General features: G+C 41.7%; 1 long non-coding RNA gene and 1 other non-coding gene across 4 annotated transcripts in view; both read left to right on the forward strand.

The window, feature by feature from the left end:
* Positions 1-25,051, forward strand: part of LOC132536775 (uncharacterized) — a 272,206-nt gene that overhangs the window by 193,109 nt on the left and 54,046 nt on the right. The gene's annotated exons all lie outside the window — the stretch shown is intronic.
* Positions 22,130-22,236, forward strand: LOC132537203 (U6 spliceosomal RNA). The gene has a single exon (XR_009548665.1). It is a non-coding gene; the product is annotated as a U6 spliceosomal RNA (small nuclear RNA).

Raw genomic sequence — 25,051 nt, forward strand, 5'->3', positions numbered from 1 at the left:
CCCAGCTCTCCACATGCAGGGGAGTCACTTCACAAGTGTTGAAGCAGGTCTGCAGGTGTCTGTCTTTCTCTCCACCTCTCTGTCTTCCCCTCCTCTCTCCATTTCTCTCTATCCAATCCAACAACAATGACATCTTAGGACAAAAGAATGGAAAATAATGACCTCCAGGAGCAGTGGACTGTAGTGAAGGCACCAAGCCACAGCTGTAACCCTGGAAGAAAAAATAAAGAAATTTTTGGTCCATTCTCGCAGAGGGATAAAGATTATGGAACCTTCCAGTGGAGGGGAGGGTATACGGAACTCTGGTGACTGGAATTGTATGGGATTGTGCTTCTCTTATCCCACAATCTTGTTAATCATTATTAAATCACTGATTTAAAAAAAAGATAAAATAATCTATAAAAACAAAGAAGCACACTATCTGCTAGCTACCTTCTTAGTAACCTTCTGAAGCACCACATCCATTCTGTAGTATTTTAGAAAAGAGTTTATTGTAGCTAGCTTAACACAAATACTAAAGAAAACATGTTCTTTATGCACTTGTTGCTGGAGGAACATTGCTTGGTTTTTTTTTCCTATTTGTATTAGTGATTTAATAATGGGATTAATTGTTTTGTTGTTATTGTTGAGTCATATGATTGATTGTCATTTGTGATCAGTCTCTTGTCAGTTTTGTGACTTCTAGGTATCTTCTCCCAATTTCCACGTTACATTTGTGTGTGTGTGTGTCTGTATGAAATTTTCTTTTAATGTGAAGAAGCTGTTAAATTTGATGTAGTCCCAGTAATTTAACCTTGTTTTAGTTTTGCTTACCCATAGTGTGACGAGTCTCCAAATAGAGCCTGATGTTAAATTGTGGACGTGTTTCACCAATGTTTTCTTCTCTATAATTTTTAGTCTCAGTTCCAATAACCAGATCTTTGATCCATCTTGAGTTATTTGGCATATGGTGTTAAGGGCTGGTGCAGTTTCATTTTTCATTGACTACCCAGCATCAGCTATTGAAGAGGTCTTTTTCCCTCCCACCCCCCACTGAAAAGGTTTTAGTCCTTTATTATGTACACATGGGTTTATTTATGAAATTTCAATTTTGTTTTGTTGGTCTATAAATTGTTTTTTTCCAGTACAGTATGTAACATTAATTACTATTGCTTTGTAGCATCAATGGAAGTCAGGAATGTTATGTATGCATTGTTTGGTTTTTGCTAGACTGCTATGGTGCTGACTCCCCTCTGGACATCTTTAATAAAATATTTTCAATAAATGTGAAAACGCATACCTTGGGATTCATAGTGTGATTATTAATACATGATTGTTAGTTTCTATACTTAGCATATTTAATAAATATTAAAGTAGATTTTTAAATTAACTCATCTCTATATGATTAAATTATATGGCAAAGTTAGTAAAAATGTAAAACCAAGGTCTCTTTTGCAATCTTCTCCTTGGGCAACAGAAGATGACTTGTCATTTATAAGCCAGGTTCTAGTAGGAATGAACATGTCTGGCTCCACTCTGAAACATTTATTTTTAATATTTACTATGGCTTTCAATTTCCCATCGTTTCCCATCCAAGTTCAGCTCATTAGCAAATCCAGTAGCAAGTCTAGAATGAAATTTTCAAGAGAAAATGATCTTGTCTTTTACTTCCAAAAGCCTGAAGATTCAGTGAAAAGATAGAGGTATTTATTTCTTCTAGTGTAGGTGATTATTTTTCTTATGATTAATGAAGAAATAGCTACAATTCAAGGCCAGAGGGTAAGCTGTTGCCCAGGGGTTCTTTTCAACCTTTTGTTAATTATGAAATTCCTGATCCCAATTATTCAAGTAATGCTTTGACTACTTTCTTTTTTTATTATCTTTATTTTTAATATTTATTTATTATTCCCTTTTGTTGCCCTTGTTTTTGTTATTGTAATTGTTGTTATTGATGCCATCTTTGTGGAGAGAGGAGGGGAAGACAGAGAGGCAGAGAGAAAGATAGACACCTGCAGACCTGCTTCACCTCCTGTCAAGCGACTCCCCTGCAAGTGGGGAGCCAGGGGCTTGAACCGGGATCCTTACACTGGTCTTTGAGTTTTGCGCCACCTGCGCTTAATCCGTTGTGCTACCACCTGACTCGCTATTTGACTACTTTCTTTGTAAATAGATTTAGGTAAATTAGTTCTCCTCCAGGACCATATTTAAAGCTGACTCTCCATCAAAATCCAAAGGCACACACCTGTGAAAAATGGCAAAAAGGCACTGAAGTTCCAGGTTCAATCTGCCATACCACCATAAGCCACAGTTGAGCAGTGTTATGGTAAAATAAAAATAAAATAAAACAAAATAAAGAATTTAAATAAAAAATAAATCTACCACCCTCAAAAGTATGTCTTTGGGGGAAAAAATAATTTCAAGGAATGAGAATAATGGAGATTCCTTTTTAGAGATAAGGCCAACTTCTTGGGAAAAGTTGACCAGTGAGGAAAGCAGAATTTTATGTGTAGTCATGTCCTTTTATTCACCATGTCTCCTCTTGCTAAGCTTAGTAGCTGGCCTTCTGTTACCACTCTGACAGGAGGCTTCAGGACTGGAGTTCTGGGATTTGGGGACCTGAGCATGAGTCCACCAGGAGTCGCAGGGCACCGGGACACCACATATCCCACTGGAGGATGAGGCGGTCTGCTCTGGGATGGGGTCTGTGACATCAGAACATGGCTGCCCCGATGACATCACTGCATCCCTCCTGGCTTCTGGCAGGTTCTAGGCACCTGGGCTTCCTGAGGGGAGAGACCAAAGGGCACCTGTTAGGGAAGCAGCGGTGTGTGTGACCTTGTGCCTGTAACCTTCAGGAAATGCCCCGGGTGGGCTGTGCACTGGTGCACCTTCCTCAGCACTCACGGAACCACAAGCAAGGACCTGGGTTCAATCCCAGGACCCCACCTGTGGGGAGAGGTGGGTCAGCTTCAGTAAATACATAAATGCACACGTGCCTTCAGAGAACACCCAGGAGACTCTTAACTAAAATGTCACTGTTGCTACTATTTGGGAGGAACTCTCTTTAAAAAATCTGGGCTCTGAGTGCACACGTTACAGTGTTCAGGGACCCGGGTTCGAGCTCCTGCTCCCCACCTACAGGGAGAAAGTTTCTTGAGTGATGAAGCAATGATGCAGGTGTCTGTCTGTCTCTACCTCACCTTTTCCTATCTGTCTCTTTTTTGTTCACTATTCCCGTTACCAAAGGTGTGTGTCCCCATCCTCACCCCCATAGATAACCACTAGAGTTCACACACAGTCTTAGAAATAGGTCAACATTTTGTTTTTTTGTCACATTTATAGACTCAATAGTCCATATCCCACATATGAGTGAAACCATTCAGTGGTTGTCCTTACTCCTAACTTGCATCATTGAACATCATCTTCTCCAGTTTCAGCCACTTTATCCCAAAGTACACAATGTCATCCCCCTTTGACAGCTGCATAATACTCTCTTTTTATCTAGGCATCTGTCAAAAGGGCATTTTGCCTGTTTCCAGGTCTTTGCTATTGTGACTAAAGCCACTATGAACACGGAGGTGCACATATCCCTCTGAGTCAGTGCTTTTATATCTTTTGGGTATATGCCTAGGAGTAGAATTGCTGGGTCATGTGGCATTTCCATTGTTATTTGTTTAAGGAGTCTCCATCCTGTTCTCCAGACTGAGTTCACCAGTTTGCATCCCACCAGCAGTGCAGTAGACTTCCCCTCTCTCCACATCCTCTCCAACAGTTATCTTCTCTTGTTTGACTGATGGAGCCTGTTCTCACAGGTGTGAGATGGCATCTCAAAGTGGTTGTGATTTGCACGTCTCTGATGATGGGTGAACTGGAGCATTTCCCCCTGTGTCTGTGGGCCATGTGTATGTCTTCTTTAGAGAGCCACCTACTCATATATCCTGACCACGTTTTATTGTGTTCATTTTGTTGAGGTTTCATCCTACCTTTCTCAATTTCTCTATATATATATCCAAAATAAAATTAAAATGACTACTAAGTAGTAGGGTAACAAAGGGAAAATAAATATTTAAAGAATTTATTTAAAAACACCACTAGCAGCCTTTGAGTCATCATTCACGCAGACACCAAGTCCTGGTGGTAATCCTGGTAAAAATAAAGAAATAAATGCCTTCAGAGAAAATCCTGGAGACTTTGTACTAAAATCATTATTCCTACTATGCAGGAAGATCTCACTTAATAAAATGCAGGATGCTGGGTGGGTCTGAGCCCTTCTCCGTGTGAGGGTGATGGTGGGCTGCAGTCCCCACCCCTGGCCTGCCCCTTGGGCCCAGAGCAGAGTCCCCAATGCCCTTCGTGTGGGTCACACACCCGACTCTTGGTCATCCTCACCCGGTGACAACCTTTCCCTCCATCCACAGCCTGCAGTGACCACACCAGCAGGGCCCAGGACAGAAGCATATCCATAGCCAGGCATGCGCAGTGCTGGGAGACTTGAGCCCAGAGAAGAGGCTTCAGACAGGTAGGCAGACAGGCTTCTCCTGCCCAGGAGAGCCCACCTGGCTCTGTCCAGTTTGCAGATGTGGCAGTGCTAATTCATGTGCTTGAACTGATGTCTCCTTAGTATCCTGCCTGTGAACAACCAGACCAGCGAGGTCAGTGAACCTGCCGGAACCCTGTGGGGACTGCTGTTTTCCCTGAAGTGACCCCAGGAAGGCAGGGCCTCAGTCTGCTGGGGGAGGAAGCCGCTCAGCCATGGGGCAGATGGGCACTGAGATGTTGTGGAAAGCATAAAGCTTAGTCCTTGAGGATAGAAGCTGCTGGCAGCGGGTTCCTTTTTGGTGGCAGGAGCACTGAGCTGGATGGTTGTGGACTGAGGTGGATTTGGGCAGTTGGGCGAGAATGGCCTTTGAGAGTCGCAGGCAGCAGAGCAGGAAACTGGAGGGTGTGAGAAGAGACAACTGACGTCCCCAGGGCAGTGTGAAGGGGTGGGTTGAAAGGGGGTTCTGGTGGGGTTGTCCTTGTGCCTGGGCAGTGGCTCAGCGGTAAGGGCCCTGGGCTTGCGTTTGTGACACTGAACTTGAGTGCATGAGGTCTTGGTTTCTGTGCCAGCACTGCTGGTGTGAGAGATGAGTGGTGCTCTCTCCCTGTCCTATAAAATACAAGGGGGGGGGATGGCATCTGGGAATGGTGCGTTCATAGTCCAGGCACCAAGCCCCAGCTTGCTTAAAAAATTAAAAATAGGGTACAGGCAGTGGTGCACTGGGTTAAGCACACATATAACCATGTGTAAGAATATGGGTTTGAGACCCACTCCTCACCTGGATAGAGAAAGTTTCATGAGCGATGAAGATATTTTTCTCTCTCCCTTTCTATCTACCCTTCTCTTTCAGTTTCAATCTGTCCTCTCAAATAAACAAAAAACAGAAAAAATTAGTTGCAAGGAACCACGGATTCCTAGTGTTGGCAGGGATCCCAGCGATAACCCTGGTAGCAAAAAAATAAATAAAAAGAATAAATTAAAAATAAAATAAAAATGTTTAGGCTCAATTTGTGGCATATATATTAGACATCTTGTAGTTTTCACCACATTTACAGTCACACGTGGAACACTTCAGTTCTGTCATATTGTGACAATGTTGTGACCTCAGGTTTTCTGTAATGAGAGAGTTGATAGACGTCAGACTAGATGATTTGCTTGATGCTGCTTTGCCAAGATTTATGGGGAATTTTGGAACATTATGACATATAGAAAATGTTTACTTGACGTTGCTGATATAATCTCTAGTTCTTTCCTAATGAAAAACAAAAGAATTCTGGGGCCAGGTAGTGGTGTTCCTGATTGAGTGCACATGTTATGATGTGGAAGGATCCAGGTTCAAGGCTCCAGTCTCCACCTGCAGAGGGAAAGCTTTGTGAGTGGTGAAGCAGTGTGGCAGGTGTCTCTCTTCCTATCACACTTCACTCTCAATTTCTGGCTCTTTCTATCCAGTAAATAAAGATTATAATTAAAAAATTTAAAAAAGACAATTCCTTCCAACAGTTTGCTTTATAGCATGTAGCAGCTCCCTGTCAGTCATAGAGAAAAATAGAGGAGAATTAGAATTTCCTGTAAGCTCACTGATAACTTTTCTTGGGTCTTACTTAGAAACATTGCTCAGCTCTGCCTGATAGTTTAAATATGTAAGTAGAGTTTTCCTTCATCAGTCTTCAGTGCATATAATTTAACTCTGATCTAAATTGCATAGAGTAGAAATAAGAAGATTTGAAGTCTAATCATTTAGTAATCACAATGGCATTTTTGGTGCAGAGGAATAGGGAGTGGTGTCAGGAAATACTAGCACCACACAAGCACTAAGGATTGCCAACTGACTACCCTGATACACAGCATGCTCTCTGCTGGTCTTTTAGGCTCATATTCTTCTTTTTATTTTATATTTTAAATAAATATTTATTTTTTCCCTTTTGTTGCCCTTTTTGTTTTATTGTTGTCCTTATTGATGCTGTTTGTTGTTGGATAGGACAGAGTGAAATGGAGACAGAAGCGGAAGACAGAGAGGGGGAGAGAAAGATAGACACCTGCAGACCTGCTTCACCTCTTTTGAAGCGACTCCCAGGATCCTTACACTGGTTCTTGTGCTTTGCGCCATGTGTGCTTAACCTGCTGTGCCACTGCCCAGTTCCCTTAGGCTCATATTCTAAGAGAACAGGTACATTGACTTGATCCACCTCAGGAATCCTGAAACACTCTAGTCAACTTTAAAAAGAGTCCAATTTTGTTTTGTGGGCTGTGTGTTGTGCAGTGGTAGAGTACAGGACTTGTGAGCATGAGATTCTAAATTAGATTCTAACACGATATGAATCAGATTAATGCACTGATCCTCTTTTCTTAAATAAATTAAAAATACAATTATTAATTAGAAATTGAGTTTATCTGTTTGTAGGAATAATTATACCCATCAAAAGTGCTAAATTGTCATATTCCTCTGTTTTAAGCTCCCTTATTTATGACAGTACATGAAAAATCAGATATTTATTAAATTGCATGCCTAAGCTAGAAATTGACTTGTGAGAATTTCCCTATAAGCTTAATGGCATTGGGTTCAGTCTTCATGGATTAAAAAGGCAGTATGGTGAAACTAGGTATCTGCATCAGCATCTTAATGTGTTCTTACTCCTGGAAACAGCTAGAGAACTAGAAAGTTTGTGCTGCTTTCACCACCAAACATACTCAACCCTGCCCTTTGTGTGTGTTCAGGTTTAATGTATTTCACATGCATTAACCTCTTTACATATTAGTGCCACATTGTAGTATAGTAACAACCCCTTTCTTTTTTTGTTTGTTTCTTTTTTAATATTTATTTTTATTATTCCCTTTTGTTGCCCTTGTTGTTTTATTGTTGTAGTTATTATTGATGTTGTTGTTGTTGGATAGGAAAGAGAGAAATGGAGAGAGAAGGAGAGAAAGATAGACACTTGCAGACCTGCTTCACCGCTTGTGAAGCTATTCCTCTGCAGGTGGGGAGCTGGGGGCTCGAGCCAGGATCCTTACACAGGTCCTTGCGCTTTGCGCCAAGTGCGCTTAACCCGCTGCGCTACTGGCCGACTCCCAACAACCCCTTTCTTTGTCTGAAAGTTATTTTATCTACAAAATCTTACTTCTTTACTTAATAACTGTCTATCCATCTAGCTGGTGTTATAAAGTAACTTGAACATGTGGAGTGTTTTATTATGTCACTTCTTTATCAGTAATGCTAAGACAAAGTAAGTGTGGATCACTTGTTAAAAATATCCCCCTGGAAGTTGGGCAGTAGCACAGAGGGTTAAGCTCAGGTGGCGCAAGGCACAAATACCAGTGTAAGGATCCTGGTTTAAGCCCTGGGCTTCCCACCTGCAGGGGAGTAGCTTCACAGGCGGTGAAGCAGGTTTGCAGGTGTCTCTTTCTCTCTCCTCCTCTCTGTCTTCCCCTCCTATGTCCATTTCTATCCAGCAATGACTACAACAATAACTATTAAAAAAAAACATCTAGGGCAACAAAGGAATAAATAAATAAGTAAATAAATAAATAAAATATCCCTCTGAGCTTTCCTATCGAGGTTGCTTAGAGACAGAACAGAAGCTTTTGCCAAAGGCTACTTCTAGGTGGGATCTTCCTGGGCGGAGGTCTACCTCTAGACACCTGGGCATTATAGTGGACTAAGCTGTTTGAAGTGCTGTGTCCAGGTGTGTCATGTTCTGAAAGGGAAGGTCTGTCACCTCTCAGTGTGGATAAATCCTCTCAGTTTTCTTCTATTGTGATAGTAAGATTTTTTTGGAAATATTGAGGTGAAAACATAATAAAACCAACCTATGACAAACCCACAGTTAGTATGGTGGAAGTCACACACTCACCATTTGCAGATAATATGATAGTATTCATAGAAAAACCTAAAGAATCCAGCAGTAAGCTCTTGGAAATTATTAAGTAATATTGTAAGATGTCAGGCTACAAAATCAACATATAAAAGTCAATGGCATACCTCTATGGAAACACTAAATTAACAGAAGAAGAAATCAATCCCTTTTACTATAGCAATAAGAACAATAGAATATGTAGGAATAAACCTAACAAAGGAAGTGAAAGATTTGTATACTTAAAATTATGAGTCACTATTCAAGGAAGTAGAAAAATAATAGGAAGAATTAGCATCATCAAAATGAATATGTTATCCAGGACCAAGTACAATTTATTTTTATTTTTAAAAGTTTTTTATTACTGCATAGAGACAGAGAGAAATTGAGAGGGGAGGGGGATGTAGAGTGGGAGACAGAGACAGAGAGACACCCTCAGCCATGTTTCACCACCTGTGAAGCTTGCTCCCTGCAGGTGGGGGCCAGGAGCTTGAACCTGTGTCCTTGTGCACTGTAATGTGTGCTCTTAACTGGCTGTGCCATCACCCTGCTGTTCATTTTTAATACTTTGAGGAACTTCCATTTGCTTTATCTAGAGCCTGGACCAGTTTACATATCTCTGCATAAGGGATCCTTTTTTTTCATACCCTCACCAATAACTGCTGTTTCTGGTCTTTTTGATGTTGGGGATTTGGTAGTGTGATTTTACTTATTTATTAAATTTATTTTAATAAATAAGTGGAGTTATGAAGAGAAAGATATGAAGAGAGAAAGACTGCTCAGGTCTGGCTTATAAAGGTGATAAGAACATGAAACTTAGACCTTGAATCCTCAAAATATCAAATATCAGTCTTTTTTATAACCATTATGCCCTCTCCCCTATTCAAGATTTTTAAAAATAGTAATTAAATGAAAAAAAGTGATCTATTTCTGATTTTATTTTACATGTGTTAAGGATCAGAATAATGAAGCTATAGGAATTTCCTTAGGTGATCTTAATTATTTTAAATGAAAAATATCATTTGACCTAAAAAATAACTGAGATGCAGTTGTAGTCTTACTTTGTTTGATTTATAGTACCCTTCATTCTTATTATTTGCCCGAGATAGCTCAGATTCAAAATGAAGTATCTTATGCCTTATAAGTTACATACAGACATGCACAAAAACCCACAGTTACCTATAAGATGTATGTAAATTTTCTACCATAAGAAAAATCAAAATAATTGTGGAGTTTGGGGCTGTTGGGTTGGGTTATCTTCTGCCTTATAAGTTACATACACACATGCACAAAAATCCATAGATACCTATAAGATGTATGTGAAATTACCACTTTACAAAAAATCAAAATAATTGTGGAGTTTGGAGCTGATGGGTTGGGTTATGTTCTGCCTTATAAGTTACATACACACATGCACAAAAATCCATAGATAGCTATAAGATGTATGTGAATTTATCACCTTATGAAAAATCAAAATAATTGTGGAATTTGGGGCTGTTGGCTATTTGGCTGTTGGCCAAGACTAAGGTTGTTCAGTTTAGGAAATTTTTTCCCCCAGTGCTAAGAGAGGAGCTGCCGCTGGAGGGCACTTAGCACTTTTTTTTTATTGTTTGACAATTAAAAAAATATCAGAGTCTAGTTTCTTTGCCTTTCTTTTAAAGAGAAGACATTTTTCCCCCTCCTCCAGAGTTATTGCTGGGCTTGGTGCCTGCATCATGAATCCACCACTCCTGGAGGCCATTTTTTCCCACTTTTTTGTTGTCCTTGTTGTTGTAGCCTCATCGTGGTTATTATTATTACCATTGTTGATGTTGTTCATTGTTGGACAGGAAAGAGAGAAATGGAGAGAGGAGGGGAAGACAGAAAGGGGGACTCCCCTGCAGGTGGGGAGCCGGGGGCTCGAACTGGGATCTTTATGCTAGTCCTTGCACTTTGCGCCACCTGTGCTTAACCCACTGCACCACCACCCGACCCCCAGAGAGAAGACATTTTACCAACAGTACAGATACAGTTATCTTCTCATTCAACTGCATGAGTTTGACCTCAGGTTATTTACCACTTTTGTCTCTAGTCTTTGCAGTCCATAGAACTCAGCTCTTCTAAACACCTCCCACCCCCGGGAGCCCCAGTGATTTCACCTACAGGTTATTTAGGAAACCGGAGTCTATGTATCTGCTGCTTTCTGACTTGAACTGCCTTGTCTTCAGCACTCAGATAATTAATAAAGGAATGCTGCCTCAGGTGTTACTGTGTCTGGTTTTGAGAGGCTTCCTTGTGCCCGTATGAATGAGATACTCTTTCTAGAGAGCTTACACAACAAGATTTCTTTCACTGCCCACGATGACATCTTTGGATTGCTCCCAAATCTTTCCTGCATCCTAAAATTGTCTATTTCTCCCACCTTGAATATATGTGGATATATATATCCAGGGTTATTGCTGGGGCTCAGTGCCTGCGCTGTGAATCCACTGCTTCTGGAAACCATTTCCCCCATTTTTGCTGCCTTTGTTGATGCCCTTGTTGGTATTTTTATTGTTGCCATTGCTATTGTTGTTGCTGCTGCACAGGACAGAGAGAAATCAAGAAAGGAGGGGAAGATAGGGGGAGAGAAAGACAGATACCTGAAGACCTACTTCCCTGACTGTGAAGCAACTCCCCTATAAGTGGGGAGCTGGGGGCTTGAACTGGGGTCCTTACGCAGGTCCTTGCATTTCATACCATGTGTGCTTAACCCACTGCACTGCTACCGCCTAGCTCTCTATTTTCTAGTTTTAAGGTCTTCCTTGCAAGTATATGGACATGCTTACATGCTGTTTTTACAATGAGTGGTAATTTTAGGAATATACAATGTCTCATCTTAAAATACATTTTCAATTTAAAACTCATCCCTGGAGATGATTAATACTTGTATTTATATACTATTTGCATTTGTGTTTCGTTTGTCTCTTACTTTTTTTTTTGCCTCCAGTGTTGTTGCTGGGGCTCAGTGCCTGCACCATGGATCCACTGCTCCTGCAGGCATTTTTTCTGTTATTAGACAGGACAGAGAGAAATTGAGAGAGCAGGGGGAGATAGAGAGGAAGAGAGAAAGATAGACACCTGCAGACTAGCTTTGCTGAAGTGAAGTGACCCCCCCTGCAGGAGGGGAGCCAGGGGCTTGAACTGGGAACCTTGTGCAGGTCCTTGCACTTTGTACTACTATGTGCGCTTAACCTGGTGAAGCACCGCCTGGCCTGGCCTTTACTCTTTAACTAATATTAAAGTATGGTTTTCATTATGATTGCCACTGTCCAGTCAGTAAGGTGGTCCTGACTTTAATCTTGTGATACAGCTATTATCACTATCATTCAAATTAACAGTTGAAATTGCAGCTAGAGATATGTTTTTAACCAATCAGACACTGAAGAAATGTGACCACTAGCTAATTACAGATTGTGTTCATGTAATTGGCAGAGCTGCTCTTGCTGACACTGAAGTTGATTGCACTCAACTCTTAGACTTTCTGTAGATTCTGACTTAGAAAGGTACATCAAAACTCTGGTGACTGGTATGTGCCAAATAGGTATTCATAGGCTTTTTAATATTTTCTCAGTAGTGTAAAGCCACCTGTATTCTAAGGCTCATTGGATCAGTCAGTCAGATGTGTACCATACTGGTAGAACCTGAAGGTTCACAAATGAGTAGGAGCACAGCACAGAGTCTGCTTGACGACTTAGCTTCCTACCGACCACAGCATGTCCTGCTTAACAAAGGCAACTCCCCAACCTGCAACATCCTGCTGACCAGGCAGAAGAGAAGAAACCAAAAGTCGCAACCCCTACCCCCCTGCTTCCTCCTGCTATGGCTTGGGAACACTTTTTTTTAACTAAACTAACACGATGCTTGTCACGTAGCCCCCCTGCCCTAAACCCTATATAATCTCAATAGAAACTATAGAGGGGGTCAAGCATTTCTGACTACCACTGCGTGGTGGCTCAGTGTGTTCGTCCCTGGCGCCAGCTAATAAAGACTCTGTTGATTTTACATCGCTCTGGTCTCTTGGTGATTTCTGTGGATTACCGGACCCTAACACACGGAGGGCGCCTAGTGGGGTGCCGCGGAGGTGCGACGGTCCCTCCTCGGCCCTGTGAGCCCAGTAGCCGGGAGACCCATGGAGGGGTCTAAGCAAGGCACTACCAGGCGCAGGATTTTGTAACCAAGCCTTTTGTAACAAAAGCAAATTAATATGTAAAATATGATAGATTCCTTGTGCAGGCTCCAATACCCAGAAATAACCCTGGTGAGGAAAACAAAACACAGAACGTAAAAAAAATAAATAAACAATGATGTTGAGAGAAAAAAGTTAAAAGAATCTGGAGGAGCTGGGCGGTAGTGCAGCAGGTTAAACACAGGTGGCACGAAGCACAAGGACCGGCCTAAGGATCCCTGTTCGAGCCCCAGGTTCCCCACCTGCAGGGGAGTCCTTCACAGATGGTGAAGCAGGTCTGCAGGTGTCTATCTTTATCCCCACCCCCGCTGTCTTCCCCTCCTCTGTCCATTTCTCTCTGTCCTTTTTAACATTGACGACATCAATAATTACAGTAATAACTGCAACAATAAAAATGAACCAGGGCAAAAAAGGGAAAATAAAAAACATATATATTTTTAAAAAGCACATTTAAAGAATCTTGGAGTTGGGCGGTAGCCCAGTGGGTTTAGCACACATGGCACAAAGCACAAGGACTGGCCTAAGGATCCCGGTTTGAGCCCCCAACTCCCCACCTACAGTGGAGTTGCTTCACGGGCTGTGAAATAGGTCTGCAGGTGTCTATCTTTCTCTCCCCTCTCTGTCTTTCCCTCCTCTCTCTATTACTCTGTCCTATCCAACAAGGGCAACAATAACAACAACAATAGTAACTACAACAATTAAACAAGGGCAACAAAAGGGAATAAATATATAAAAAAAGAAGTTAATCTTTAAATCTGTAGCAAACAGGTAAACAGTAACAATTCAGTGTACATATCCTTGTAGACTCTATATGGATGCCAATGTGCAGACATCAGAGGAAACAACACTGCTGTTTGGGGATGGTCTAGATGTGAATTGATATAGTCCCAGAATGAAAAAAATGTTTCTGGACTGAGGTTAGTAGTCTTTCTTAGTTACGTAGCCTTTCCTCTCTTTGTACACATTTGAGAATATTAATAATAGGGTCAGTTATTATTAAGAACTTGAAACAACAAGGGCAACAAAAGGATAAGTGAATAAATAAAAATTTAATAGAAGAATTTGAAGGCATCTTGTAAATAATTAACAAGTGTTATACATATATGTATATATATATATATAAGGTTTATATAAATATAAAGCAAATTCAGGGCCTGGCGGTAGTGCAGTGGATTATGTGCACACAGTACAAGGTGCAAAGACTGGCCTAAGGATCCTGGTTGGAACCCCTGGATCCCCACCTGTGGGGGGGGTCACTTCACAAGTGGTGAAGCAGGACTGTAGGTGTTGCTCTCCTTTTCAGTCTCTGTCTTCCTGTCCTCTCTGTTTCTCTCTGTCCTATCCAACAGCAATAGCAATGGCAACAATAACCACAGCAGTAACAACTAGGACAGAAGAATGGGAAATAATGACCTACAGGAGCAGTGGACTGTAGTGCAGGCACCAAGCCCCAGCTATAAGCCTGGAGGCAAAAAGAAGAAATCTTTTGTCCATTCTCCCAGAGGGATAAGGATTAGGCAACCTTCCAGTGGAGGGGAGGGTATAGGGAACTCTGGTGACTGGAATTGTATGGGATTGTACTCCTCTTATCCCACAATCTTCTTAATCATTATTAAATCACTAATTTAAAGAAAGCAAGAGAAAAAAATCTATAAAAATACAGAAGCACACTGTCTGCTAGCTACCTTCTTAGTAACTTTCTGAAGCTCCACATTCATTCTGTAGTATATTTAGAAAAGAGTTTAGCCTAGCTAGCTTAACAAAAATACTAAAGAAAACATGTTCTCTATACACTTGGTGAGGGAGGAACATTGCTTGTTTTTTTTTCCTATTTTTATTAGTGATTGAATAATGGGTTTAATTGTTTTGTTGTTATTGTTGAGTCGTATGATTGATTTATTGTCATTTGTGATCAGTCTCTTGTCAGTTTTGTGACATCCAGGTATCTTCTCCCAATTTCCGGGTTACCTTTGTGTGTGTGTGTGTGTGTGTGTGTGTGAAGTTTTCTTTTAATGTGTAGAAGCTGTTAAATTTGATATAGTCCCAGTAATTTAACCTTGTTTTAGTTTTGCTTACCCATAGTGTGATGAGTCTCCATATAGAGCCTGATGTTAAATTGTGGATGTGTTTCACCAATGTTTTCTTCTCTATATTTTTTAGTCTCAGTTCTAACAACAAGGTCTTTGGTCCATTTTGAGTTAATTTGGCATATGGTGTTAAAGGCTGGTGCAGATTCATTTTTCTGCAATTGACTACCCAGTATCAGCTATTGAAGAGGCCTTCTTTCCCCCCAATGAAAAGGTTTTAGTCCTTTATTAGTACACACATAGGGGTTTATTTATGGAATTTCAATTTTGTTTTGTTGGTCTATAAATTGGTTTTGTTACAGTGATATAACTTTTTAATTGCTATTGTTTTGTAGCATCAATGGAAGTCAGGAATGTTATGTATGCATTGTTTGGTTTTTGCTAGACTGCTATGGTGCTGACTCCCCTCTGGACATCTTTAATAAAATATTTTCAATAAATGTGAAAACACATACTTTGGGATTCATAGTGTGATTATTAATACATGATTTTTAGTTTCTATACTTAGCATATTTAAGATTAAAGTAAAATTTTAAATTAATTCAACTATATATAATTAAATGTTTATATGGCAAATTTAGTAAAAATGTAAAACCAAGGTCTCTTTTGCAGTCTTCTCCTTGGGAAACAGAAGATGGCTTGCCATTTTTTTTTAATTTAAGACCTTTATTAACAGATGCTGCAGCTTGTTGCCTTTTAGTTTTTGAAAAAATAAAGTTGTAAACTTTTATTACAAATTCAAAATGAGGTTCTTAAAAATCTCAACTTGACCAGATATGAAACAATTTAAAAACCTTTAAAGGTGTATTGAGAAAAACCAGGCCTTTTTAAAAAAAAAAAAAAAAACATGTTTGACATTACCAAAAAGAGACATCTTTAGGTAAAAATAATAAAAAACCCCTTGCTGCATAGATAATACAGATAGTTCTGGTTATCTGGTCAAGGGGCAAAAAGCAAGCACTTAAGGTCTTCAGCTCATTCCTGTTGTTGAAACCATATTTGCTCCTTACATTGACCATTTTACTGTTCCCATAACCTTCATTGCCTTGATCTTCTTGTCCCTGCCAGCAGGCGCCACCGATGTGAGGCTGCCTGGGCAGCCGCTCCCTGTGCCACTACCCGTGGCAGCAGGCTTGGTGTCGGTGGTGCTGAGGGCGGGGGCGGCCTGCGGCTGCTGGGTCTAGGCCACTCTGCTCATGGTTGCCATGATGGTGACTGTATTATTATTGATGTATTATTGAAATTCTTTCAGTAAGCGCTTGACGTATTTAGATGGCCCCTCACTGGGTGCATAGATGTTAATAATTGTTATGTCTTCTTGGCTGATTGATCCTCTAATCATTATGTAATGTCCTTGCCTATCTTTTGTTACTTTTTTAACCTAAAATCTATAGTGTCTGAGATGAGAATGGCTGTTCCTGCCCTTTTTTGTAGTCCATTAGCCTGTATGATAGTTTTCCATCCTTTCACTTTAAGTCTGTGTTTATCTTGTTGTGACAGATGGGATTCTTGCAAGCAGCATATGGTTGGGTTATGCTTTCTGATCCATCCCCCCACTCTTTGCCTTTTGATGGGTGAGTTTAAACCATTGACATTTATTGATATTATGGATTTAATGTATTGTAGTGCCATTGTTCAAATAAAAATTTTTGTTTGCTCTGATATATTGCAAGTATTTATAGTGATGTTCTTGTTTATAAGAGGTCTTTTAGAACCTCTTTCAGGGCCGGCTTGGTGATGGTTGGCTCCTTTCACTGTTGTTTGTCTAAGAAGGTTTTGATCCCTCCATCTAGTTTGAATGAAAGTCTAGCAGGATATATTATCCTTGGTTGAAACCCTTTTTCATTCAGGGCTCGATAGATATCTTGCCATTCTCTTCTGGCTTTTAGAGTTTGCTTGGAGAAGTCTGCAGATAATCTTATGGCATTTCCCCTGTATGTGACTTTTTGTTTCTCTCTTGCAGCCTTTAGGATCCTTTGTTTATCCTTACTTATTCTCATAGTGACTATGATGTGTCTTAGTGTCTTCAGGTCTGGGTTGTATCTGTTTGGAACTCTGGGCCTCTTGAATCTCGATGTCCTTTCTGTTATTCAGGTCTGGGAAGTTTTCTTCTATTATTTCCTCTAGAATGTTTGCTTCCCCTTCCTCTCTTTCTTCCTCTGGCAGGCCAATTAAAGGAATGTTACTTCTTTTGAGATCATCCCATATGTCTCTGTTGTTGTTTCCAGTGTCTCTCAGTCTCTTTTTGAGCTCTTTCACCTCTTTGTTATTTTTCTCTAACTTATCCTCTGTCTGACTAATTCTGTTTTCTGCTTCTGTTATTCTGCTTTCCCTTGCCTCAGCTTCTTTCTTCATTAGAGCTATTTGAGGTTTCAGTTCTCTAATTGCCTCAAGATAATCAGTATTTTCCTTGGGGGTCTCAACTTGTTTTCTGAATAGTGCTATTCCTTTCCTCCAAAGTTGTTTTCATTTCTGTCATTAATAAGTTTATTATTGCTTGTATCCTTTTCTTATCTATGGTTACTTCTGGCTGATTTGTAGTTTCTTCTGGGCTCTTGTCTTCATTCATTGGAGTAGCAGTTTTATTTGTTTTTGATCTACCCATTTTTAATGTGTTTCTTTTTTTATGCTCTGTTATTCCTCTTTTGTTGTGTCTTCAGTACAATTAACACTGTACTAAATACCTTTATGACAATTTCACTCACCAACCTCAGGAATTACAATAGCAACTGTAGCAAGTATTGAAGCAGTTTAATCACTACCAGTTAGCCAAACAATATCTCCAGTCTGTGAAAAAATAGTAACCAAATCCCAGTGAAGAAGAAAGATTAAAAAAAAAAGGGATAGCAACAATAGACAGTTATGCAAATCTACTATCCACTGTATATTCTAGGGGTAACAAGAGGGGAAAGGGAACTAGAGCAGAGACAGACACATAGAGAGTCCACTCTGAGTCAGATTTCTTCCCCAAAATAATTCACAAATTCATAAAGGCAAAGAAGAAGGAAGGAAGAAGTGTATGACAAGATAAAAAAAGAAACAAGAGAGAGAAAAGAGAAAAGATAAAAAAAAGAGCTGTAATTAAAGAGCAGTAAAAGGAAAGTTTTTTTGATTACTTTATTTTTAATTTAATTTTTTTAATTAGCTAGGAGGAGGAAGGCGAGAGTCTGTAGAGGAGGTAGGAGTAATGAGACAAGTTCCTCCCACAATAGATAAGATGCCCACTACCCTAGCAATGAAAGATACCCTAAGAGTTAATTCTGATCAACCTAAAGGGGGGGGAAGATATATGCCTTTACATAATATTAATAATAAAATAGAGCAGGGTAAAAAAAACACCCTGTCCCAGATTACCTCAAACCTCGTGAGCAGAGGTAGCTGATTGTTAAGAAAGAAGAAGAAAAAAAATAATAAAAAAAACCTCAGGACTAGACAAGGATAGCTGGGATAGACAGTTATACAAATCTATTATCCACTGTATATTCTAGGGGTAGCTAAAGGAGGAAGGGAAGTTGATCAGAGATACTCGTAGTGAGAGTCCACTCTGAGTCAGATTTCATCCCAAAAAAAATTCCCAAACGTGTATCAGTGAATTCAGTGAAAGCACACTGTTTGGTGATGTGGGGGATGGGGCCTGTGGCTTTGGAAGCCACAAAAAAAGAGAGAGAGAGAGATAGAGAGAGAGAGAGAGAGAAAAAAGACAAGAAAAAGAACAGTAATAAAAGAGCAGTTAAAGGAAAGAGTTTTTTATTTGTTTATTTTTTATTATTTAATTATCTATGTGGGGGAGGGGTGGCTACTTAGAAAGAAAAAAGGCCAGAGGTTTCAGAAGGGAATAGACTTAGAATGAATGGTACTCCCTGGTGGGACAGGAATCTTGGTAAAGAAAGAAGCTCAGCAGAGGAGCCTGCTAGGAGGTGGTCCCCCGGGATTGGTTATGGGGGGGTGAGGGGGAGGAGGTTCGCTTTGGGAATAATAATTTAAAAGAAAAATTTTTTTTTCCTTTTTTTCTACTCTATTTTTAACCCAAATTAAGTTAGGACCCCTTATTGACTGGCGTACTGAAGGCAGAAAATCCTACCATTTCCAGACAGTGTGGTCAGAGCTCAAGCCACTAGCAGCTTCTCAGTCCACCATGTTCCGGGAACCCCGCTATTCTTTTTTAAAGTTTTATTTATAAAATGGAAACATTGACAAGGCCATAGGATAAGAGGGGTACAATTCCCACCACCAGAACTCTGCATGCCATCCCCTCCTGAAAGCTTTCTTATTCTTTATCCCTCTGGGTGTATGGACTTAGGGACATTATGGTGTGCAGAATGTAGAAGGTCTGGCTTCTGTAACTGCTTCCATGCTGAACATGGGTGTTTACAGGTGGATCCATACTCTCAGCCTGTCTTTCTCTTTCCCTAGTTGGGCAGAGCTCTGGGGAAGTGGGGCTCCAGGACACATTGGTGGAGTCGTCCGACCAGGGAAGTCTGGTAGGCATCTTGGTAGCATCTGAAACCTGGTGGCTGAAAAAAGAGTTAATATATAAAGCCAAACAAATTGTTGACCCATCATGAACCTAAAGGCTGTTATATTGCAGATGAAGATTTGGGGTCTCCATTTTGAAGATAGCTAGTAGGCCTATTTTAGTTGTATTCCAAAGGGATATATATTCCAAAGGGATATTATATTCCAAAGGGATATATATTCCAAAGGGATATTATATTCCATGGGATATATATTCCAAAGGGATATTATATTCCTACTGCTTTGTCCTCTCAGGCAATCTCATCCTGCAGGTAGCAGGGATGGGTCTGGGCAAAGCCCTATTTCTTTTTCTGGCTCTGAGATTTTGAACTTTACATCCTGTCTCTAGATTTTATTCAAACTTAAGTATGTCTCTAAACCCTAACACCATCAACACAAAATGAGTTGAGTTAGATTCTTAAAATTTATTTTGGATTTGAGTCCCCACCACACCTGCAGAGGAAAAGATTTGTGAATGGTGAAGCAGTGCTGCAGGTTTCTCTCTCTCTCTCTCTCTCTCTCTCTCTTTCTCTCTCTTCTCCCTCTTTACTTCCCATTTCCTTTTTGATTTCTTCTGTTACTATCCAATAAACAAAGATAATAAAAATATTTTTATTTTTTAATTTTTAAAATATTTATTTTCCCTTTTGTTACCCTTGTTGTTATTGTTGTAGTTATTATTGTTGTTATTGATGTCCTTGTAGTTGGATAGGACAGAGAAAAATGGAGAGAGGAGGGGAAGACAGAGAGGGGGAGAGAAAGATAGGCAGTGAAGCAGGTCTGCAGGTGTCTATCTTTCTCTCACCCTGTCTTCCATTCTTCTCTTCTTCCCTTTGTCCCAGCTGCATCCACAGCAGCACCATGGAGCCCTGAGGCCCGCGCCCTAAGACCCTGTCGCCCCCTGTCACATTGAGTAGCATAGCATCGCATCACCCCCAGGCAGCATTGAGCCATGCCACGTTGTGTCGCACCCATAAGCCCCAGCGCTGGGGCCTCGGTCCTGCGCCCTGAGCACCCAGCAAGAACTGTGCGGAGGCCCCGTGTGGAAGTACTGCTGGGGACTCCCCAAGGTGCTGTGCCAGACAGCAGCCAGTGGCCAGGTCCATAGTGCTGGAGCCCATCTAGTGAGATTCCTCCAATTCCAAGTAAGTGGCCCCTGGTTCCTGTGCCCTTGAAGGCTGGGTTGTTGTGCCCGCCTGGGAAGGTGCTGGGTGGGGTGAGGGGCGAAGTCGGGGTACAGCCGCATAGGGGCCAGCGCCCCCGGACCCAGTACCCCGGGACAGGCGCACCCCTTAGAGGTGGCTGCGCACCCCCCCAAACTTCCAGCACCCAGCGGCCTTGAGCAGGGCGCTCCCCAAGATGGAGCCATGCGCACCCCCGGCAGGGGCGCACCCAGGGGAGGTGTCCGCGAGCCCCCAGACCCCGCACCCCTGGCAGGGACACCCTGGAAGGGTGGCTGTGCGCCCCCAGATCGTGCTGCTTTTGGCTTCCGTGAGCGCGAGCGTATGGACCCCGCCGGAGAGTCTGGGCAGCCGGCCTTCCCTTTCCTTCCTGCCGGGAGAGGGGTCCTAGGTCCCTGGGCCTCACCCAGCGTGTCAGTGCTGGTGGCTCCAAGTGCCCCGAGGGTGAGGACCCGCCAGCGCATCTGGAGTCCAGGCAGTGCGCCTCCCGAGCACCCCAAACACCCTGGCAGGAGGGGACCCCGGAACCCACCGACCTGGCTTCAGGAGCAGCCAGGCCCAGAAAACTTTCTGTGTGTCCGCCCACCCGAAATGTGCACCCGCTGTCCTTCCTCTCGGTGTGGCCCACGACGAGGTCCTCGGGGGACGGCTGTTTGGAATCCTGAACTTCGAGTTTGGTCTGAGGAAACATGGCGAGCCAAGCTCCCAAATTAGGGTGAAGGAGGCTGGGGCACGGGGTGCGGGTCCAGGTTGGGGGTCTCCTCGCACTACTAGAACTGAAGTGTTTTCTCTGCCTCTGTCTCTCTCAGAAGAGACATGCATTTCAGAGGGGTGCCCCAAGCCAGCTGGCTCCAACCCTTGTTGAGCCCTGGGCCTGGGCTGTGGATTGGGTCTGGACTGAAGGTCTGGCACTTTGCAACCTGCTGGTCCTGGAGGGCACTGCCAACACCCACCCCCAACCCCCCTCGTCCCGGTGGCCTGGGCCTGGCAGGGCTCCGTGTGTGGTGGGGGGTGGGCAGGGGTCGCCTGGGGTTCTTGTGTCTGTGGGGATAGTCCTGGGGAGACTGCAGTCTTCCTACTCACACAATGGGGCAGCCAGGATGCTGGCAGGTGGGAGCTGCACTAGGAGCCCCACAGAGCCAGGCAGCAGCCGATGTTGGAGCTGGGTAGGAACCGGGCAGGAACCGCGGTTTTTTTAAAAAAAAAATGAAATTAAAAAAAGGAAATTAAAAAAAGGAAAAATGTTATTTATTAATACAAAAAAGAGAAGCAGAGCATAGTCATATGGCACATGCAAATCTGGGGATTGAATTCAGGACTTGATTCGTACAGAGCCATTGCCCTAGCCATTCTGCAATTCTAGAGTATAAATAGGTTATTTTATTTTTGTTGTTGTGTTGCCACCAAGGTCTCATTGTCTCCCTTTTTTTTTTTGTCTATTCTTTTCAACTCTTTTTTATTTTTATTTATTTTTCCATTTTGTTGCCCTTGTTGCTTAACATTGTGTGGTGATTAATGTCGTTGTTGTTGGATAGGACAGAGAGAAATGGAGAGAAGAGGGGAAGACATAGAGGGGGAGAGAAAGACAGACACCTGCAGACCTGCTTCACCACCTGTGAAGGGACTCCCGGGCAGGTGGGGAGCCAGGGGCTAGAACCGCGATCTTTCCTCTGGTCCATGAGCTTTGCGCCATGTGCGCTTAACCCGCTGTGCCACTGCCTGACTCCAACTGTCTCCTTCTCTTAACACTTTTTAAATAAGATTATAATATAGTCCTAGCTTCCGTAGTACATATACTAAAATTGGCATGATACATAGAAGATTAGCATGGCCCCTGCTCAAGGATTACACACAGATTCATGAGGCATACCATATTTTTTCAAAAAAAGGATTATAAAATATATGTGCACACATATAAGTAATTATAATTTTTTAAAGAGCCAGTTAATGCAACCTGGGAGGTGGTTCAGTGGCAAGAGATCTGGATTTGTATGTGTGGGATCCCAGGTCTGTCTGAACTCTGGTTCTACATATGCTGAAGCTCTTTTAAAAGATTTATTAATCAGTGAGGGAGAAAGGGAGGAGAGAGAGAGAGAGAGAGAGAGAGAGAGGAAAAACACTATAGCATCAGTCTGGAACATGTGATGCTGGAGGTAGAATTCAGGACCTCATGCTTGAGTCCAAAACTCCAACCACTCTGCCAGCCTCCAGGACTGCAGATTGGCTTTTTTGAATAAAATCATGGTAATATTGTTCTCTTAACTGTACATATTTTAAATAATACAAAGTCTTTTAAAAATTTTTTCTCAAATATTGTGCCTGGGGATCAATCCCACCCAGAACCTTGCACCTGCATGGGACAGCTGAGAGGCCTCCCTGCCAGTCTCCATTCTGTATCCTTTAAGAGAGGGAGACATGCAAAGCACTGCTCCTCTATGCAAGGAGTCCCGCCCATTGCCTGCCTTTGTTTTCACTTGCAGTGTGCAGGATCAGACCCCCAGCCACATGCTATGCTATGTTTTCTTTTTAAGAAACAGACAACCTGCACCTAGATTTAGGTGGGTAACTGGACTCAACAGTAGGCCAGGCCCATTTAAAATCCAAATTCAACAAATTTAGAACCAAGGCAAAGGAAAGAACAGTCACTATAATTTTTTTAAGACACTGGGTAGCTTCTTTGCATTGGTCTCTCTATATAAACATGTTATTTTCAACATTTCTGTATTGATGATTGAAGTGGGTCAAGCTGACTTAGTTCTCCTTGAGACAGACAATGTGTGTATCTACATTTGGGTCACAATACCCTGCTGTATGTTGATCTTTGAAAGTAAATGAATGTGCTGCGGTGGGATTGGGAGGCAGAACTTGGAGAAAGAATCATCCTCATCAATAGGTGTTGCTACATTCAGCCTTCATATAGGAAACACCTCAAGATATCAGTATCAGAGCAACCATTTACAAGTATTTTTTCAAGATTTATTTTACTTTACTTGTTTATTGAATAAAGACAGAGAAACTGAGATCGTAGGGGGAGGTAGAGAGAAAGACACCAACAGCACTGCTTAACCGCCTGTGAAGCTTCCTTCTTTACAGGTGAGTCAACAGTTATTACATCTTAAGCTAGGTATCATTTCTTCCTTTCTTTCTCTCTTTTTCTTTTTAATTTCTTTATTGGGGAATTAATGTTTTACATTCCACATTAAATATAATAGTTTGTATTTGCATAACAATTCCCAGTTTTCCATATAGCAATCTATGTATCATTTCTTTTCTTTCTTTCTTTCTTTCTTTTTTTTTGTTGTTATTGGATAGCGACAAAGAGAAATTGAGAGAGAAGGGGGAGATAGAGAGGAATAGAGACAGAGAGACACCTGCAGACCTGCTTTACTACCTGTGAAGTGACTCCACTGCAGGTGGGGAGCAGGGGGCTTGAACCAGGATCCTAAACGGTCCTTGCTCTTTGTGCCATGTGGGCTTAGCCCACTGTGCTACCTTCTGCCTCCCTTAGGTATCAATTCTAAAGCCTCTTAAATCTAAAATGTTCTTAACCTTTTGTAGTAATTTCCTGATTCATGTTTGCTTGTCTTAAATATCTTGGTTCTGTTTTAGTTTGCCTTGTGGGAAGTCCCATCTGTCTTTGGTCTTGGTAATTTTCCAGGGCTTGTAGTTGAATGCCAGCAACGACGCTCCCAGATAAAAAAAACAAAGAAATCGCTCTGCATGTGCTTCGAGATAGGCTTTACCAGAAGATTATAGAGAAAGTCGTGTCGACAGCAAAATACCAGAAGAATGCAGGTAAATAAAAGAAATAATAAATAAAAATAAAAGAAATAAAATAAAAGAAAATAAAAGGAAAAAAGAAAGGTGGGGGTCAGGTGGTAGTGCAGGAGGTTGAGTGCAGGTGATGCAAATCACAAGGATTGGTGCAAGGAACCTGGGTTGAGTTCCTGGCTCCCCACCTGCAGGTTGTCTCTTCATAAGTGGTGAATCAGGTTTGCAGATGTCTTATCTTTCTCTCACCCTCTATCTTCCCCTCCTCTCTCAATTTCTGTCTGTCCTATCCACAATGACATCAATAACAATAATAATAACCATAATAATTATAAAACAACAAGTGCAACAAAATGGAAAGGAAAAAAAAAGATTTATTAATGAGAAGGTGTGAGGGAAGAACCAGAGCATCACTGTGACCTATGGAATGCCAGAGATTAAACTCAGCACTTCATGCTTGAGAGTCCAATGTCTTATTCACTGCACCACCTCTCAGGACACTGCAGATAAAATTTATTTATTAGAATCACTTAACAACTGTTCGAAGAGTCATTCTGCACATGCCTTACATATGGGAGTCCCTAGGCTTGATTCCTGGCACCACTGAACAGTAACACAGACACAGCAAGCCAAGTTCAGTGGATAGTAGATCTGTGCTTAGGTCTTTATCTCAAAATTGTAAGCATTGAACTGAGAGGTAGCTTATTGGTAAATTGCATACTGCACATGCATAAGGCCCCAAGATTGATCCCCAGCATACAGAAGTTCTGAGTGGTGCTCTATCCATAAAAATAAATAAACGAAGGGGTCCAGAGCTTGCTCTCCCAATAGAGTGCACATCACATCACCATGCTTGCAGACCTGGTGTTGAGCCCTAACACAACATGGGAGCACCAGGCATGATGGCAGGTACTGTGATGTTT

The sequence above is a fragment of the Erinaceus europaeus genome, chromosome 2, assembly GCF_950295315.1.
Source record: "Erinaceus europaeus chromosome 2, mEriEur2.1, whole genome shotgun sequence".
In the NCBI taxonomy this organism is placed as follows: Eukaryota; Metazoa; Chordata; class Mammalia; order Eulipotyphla; family Erinaceidae; genus Erinaceus; species Erinaceus europaeus.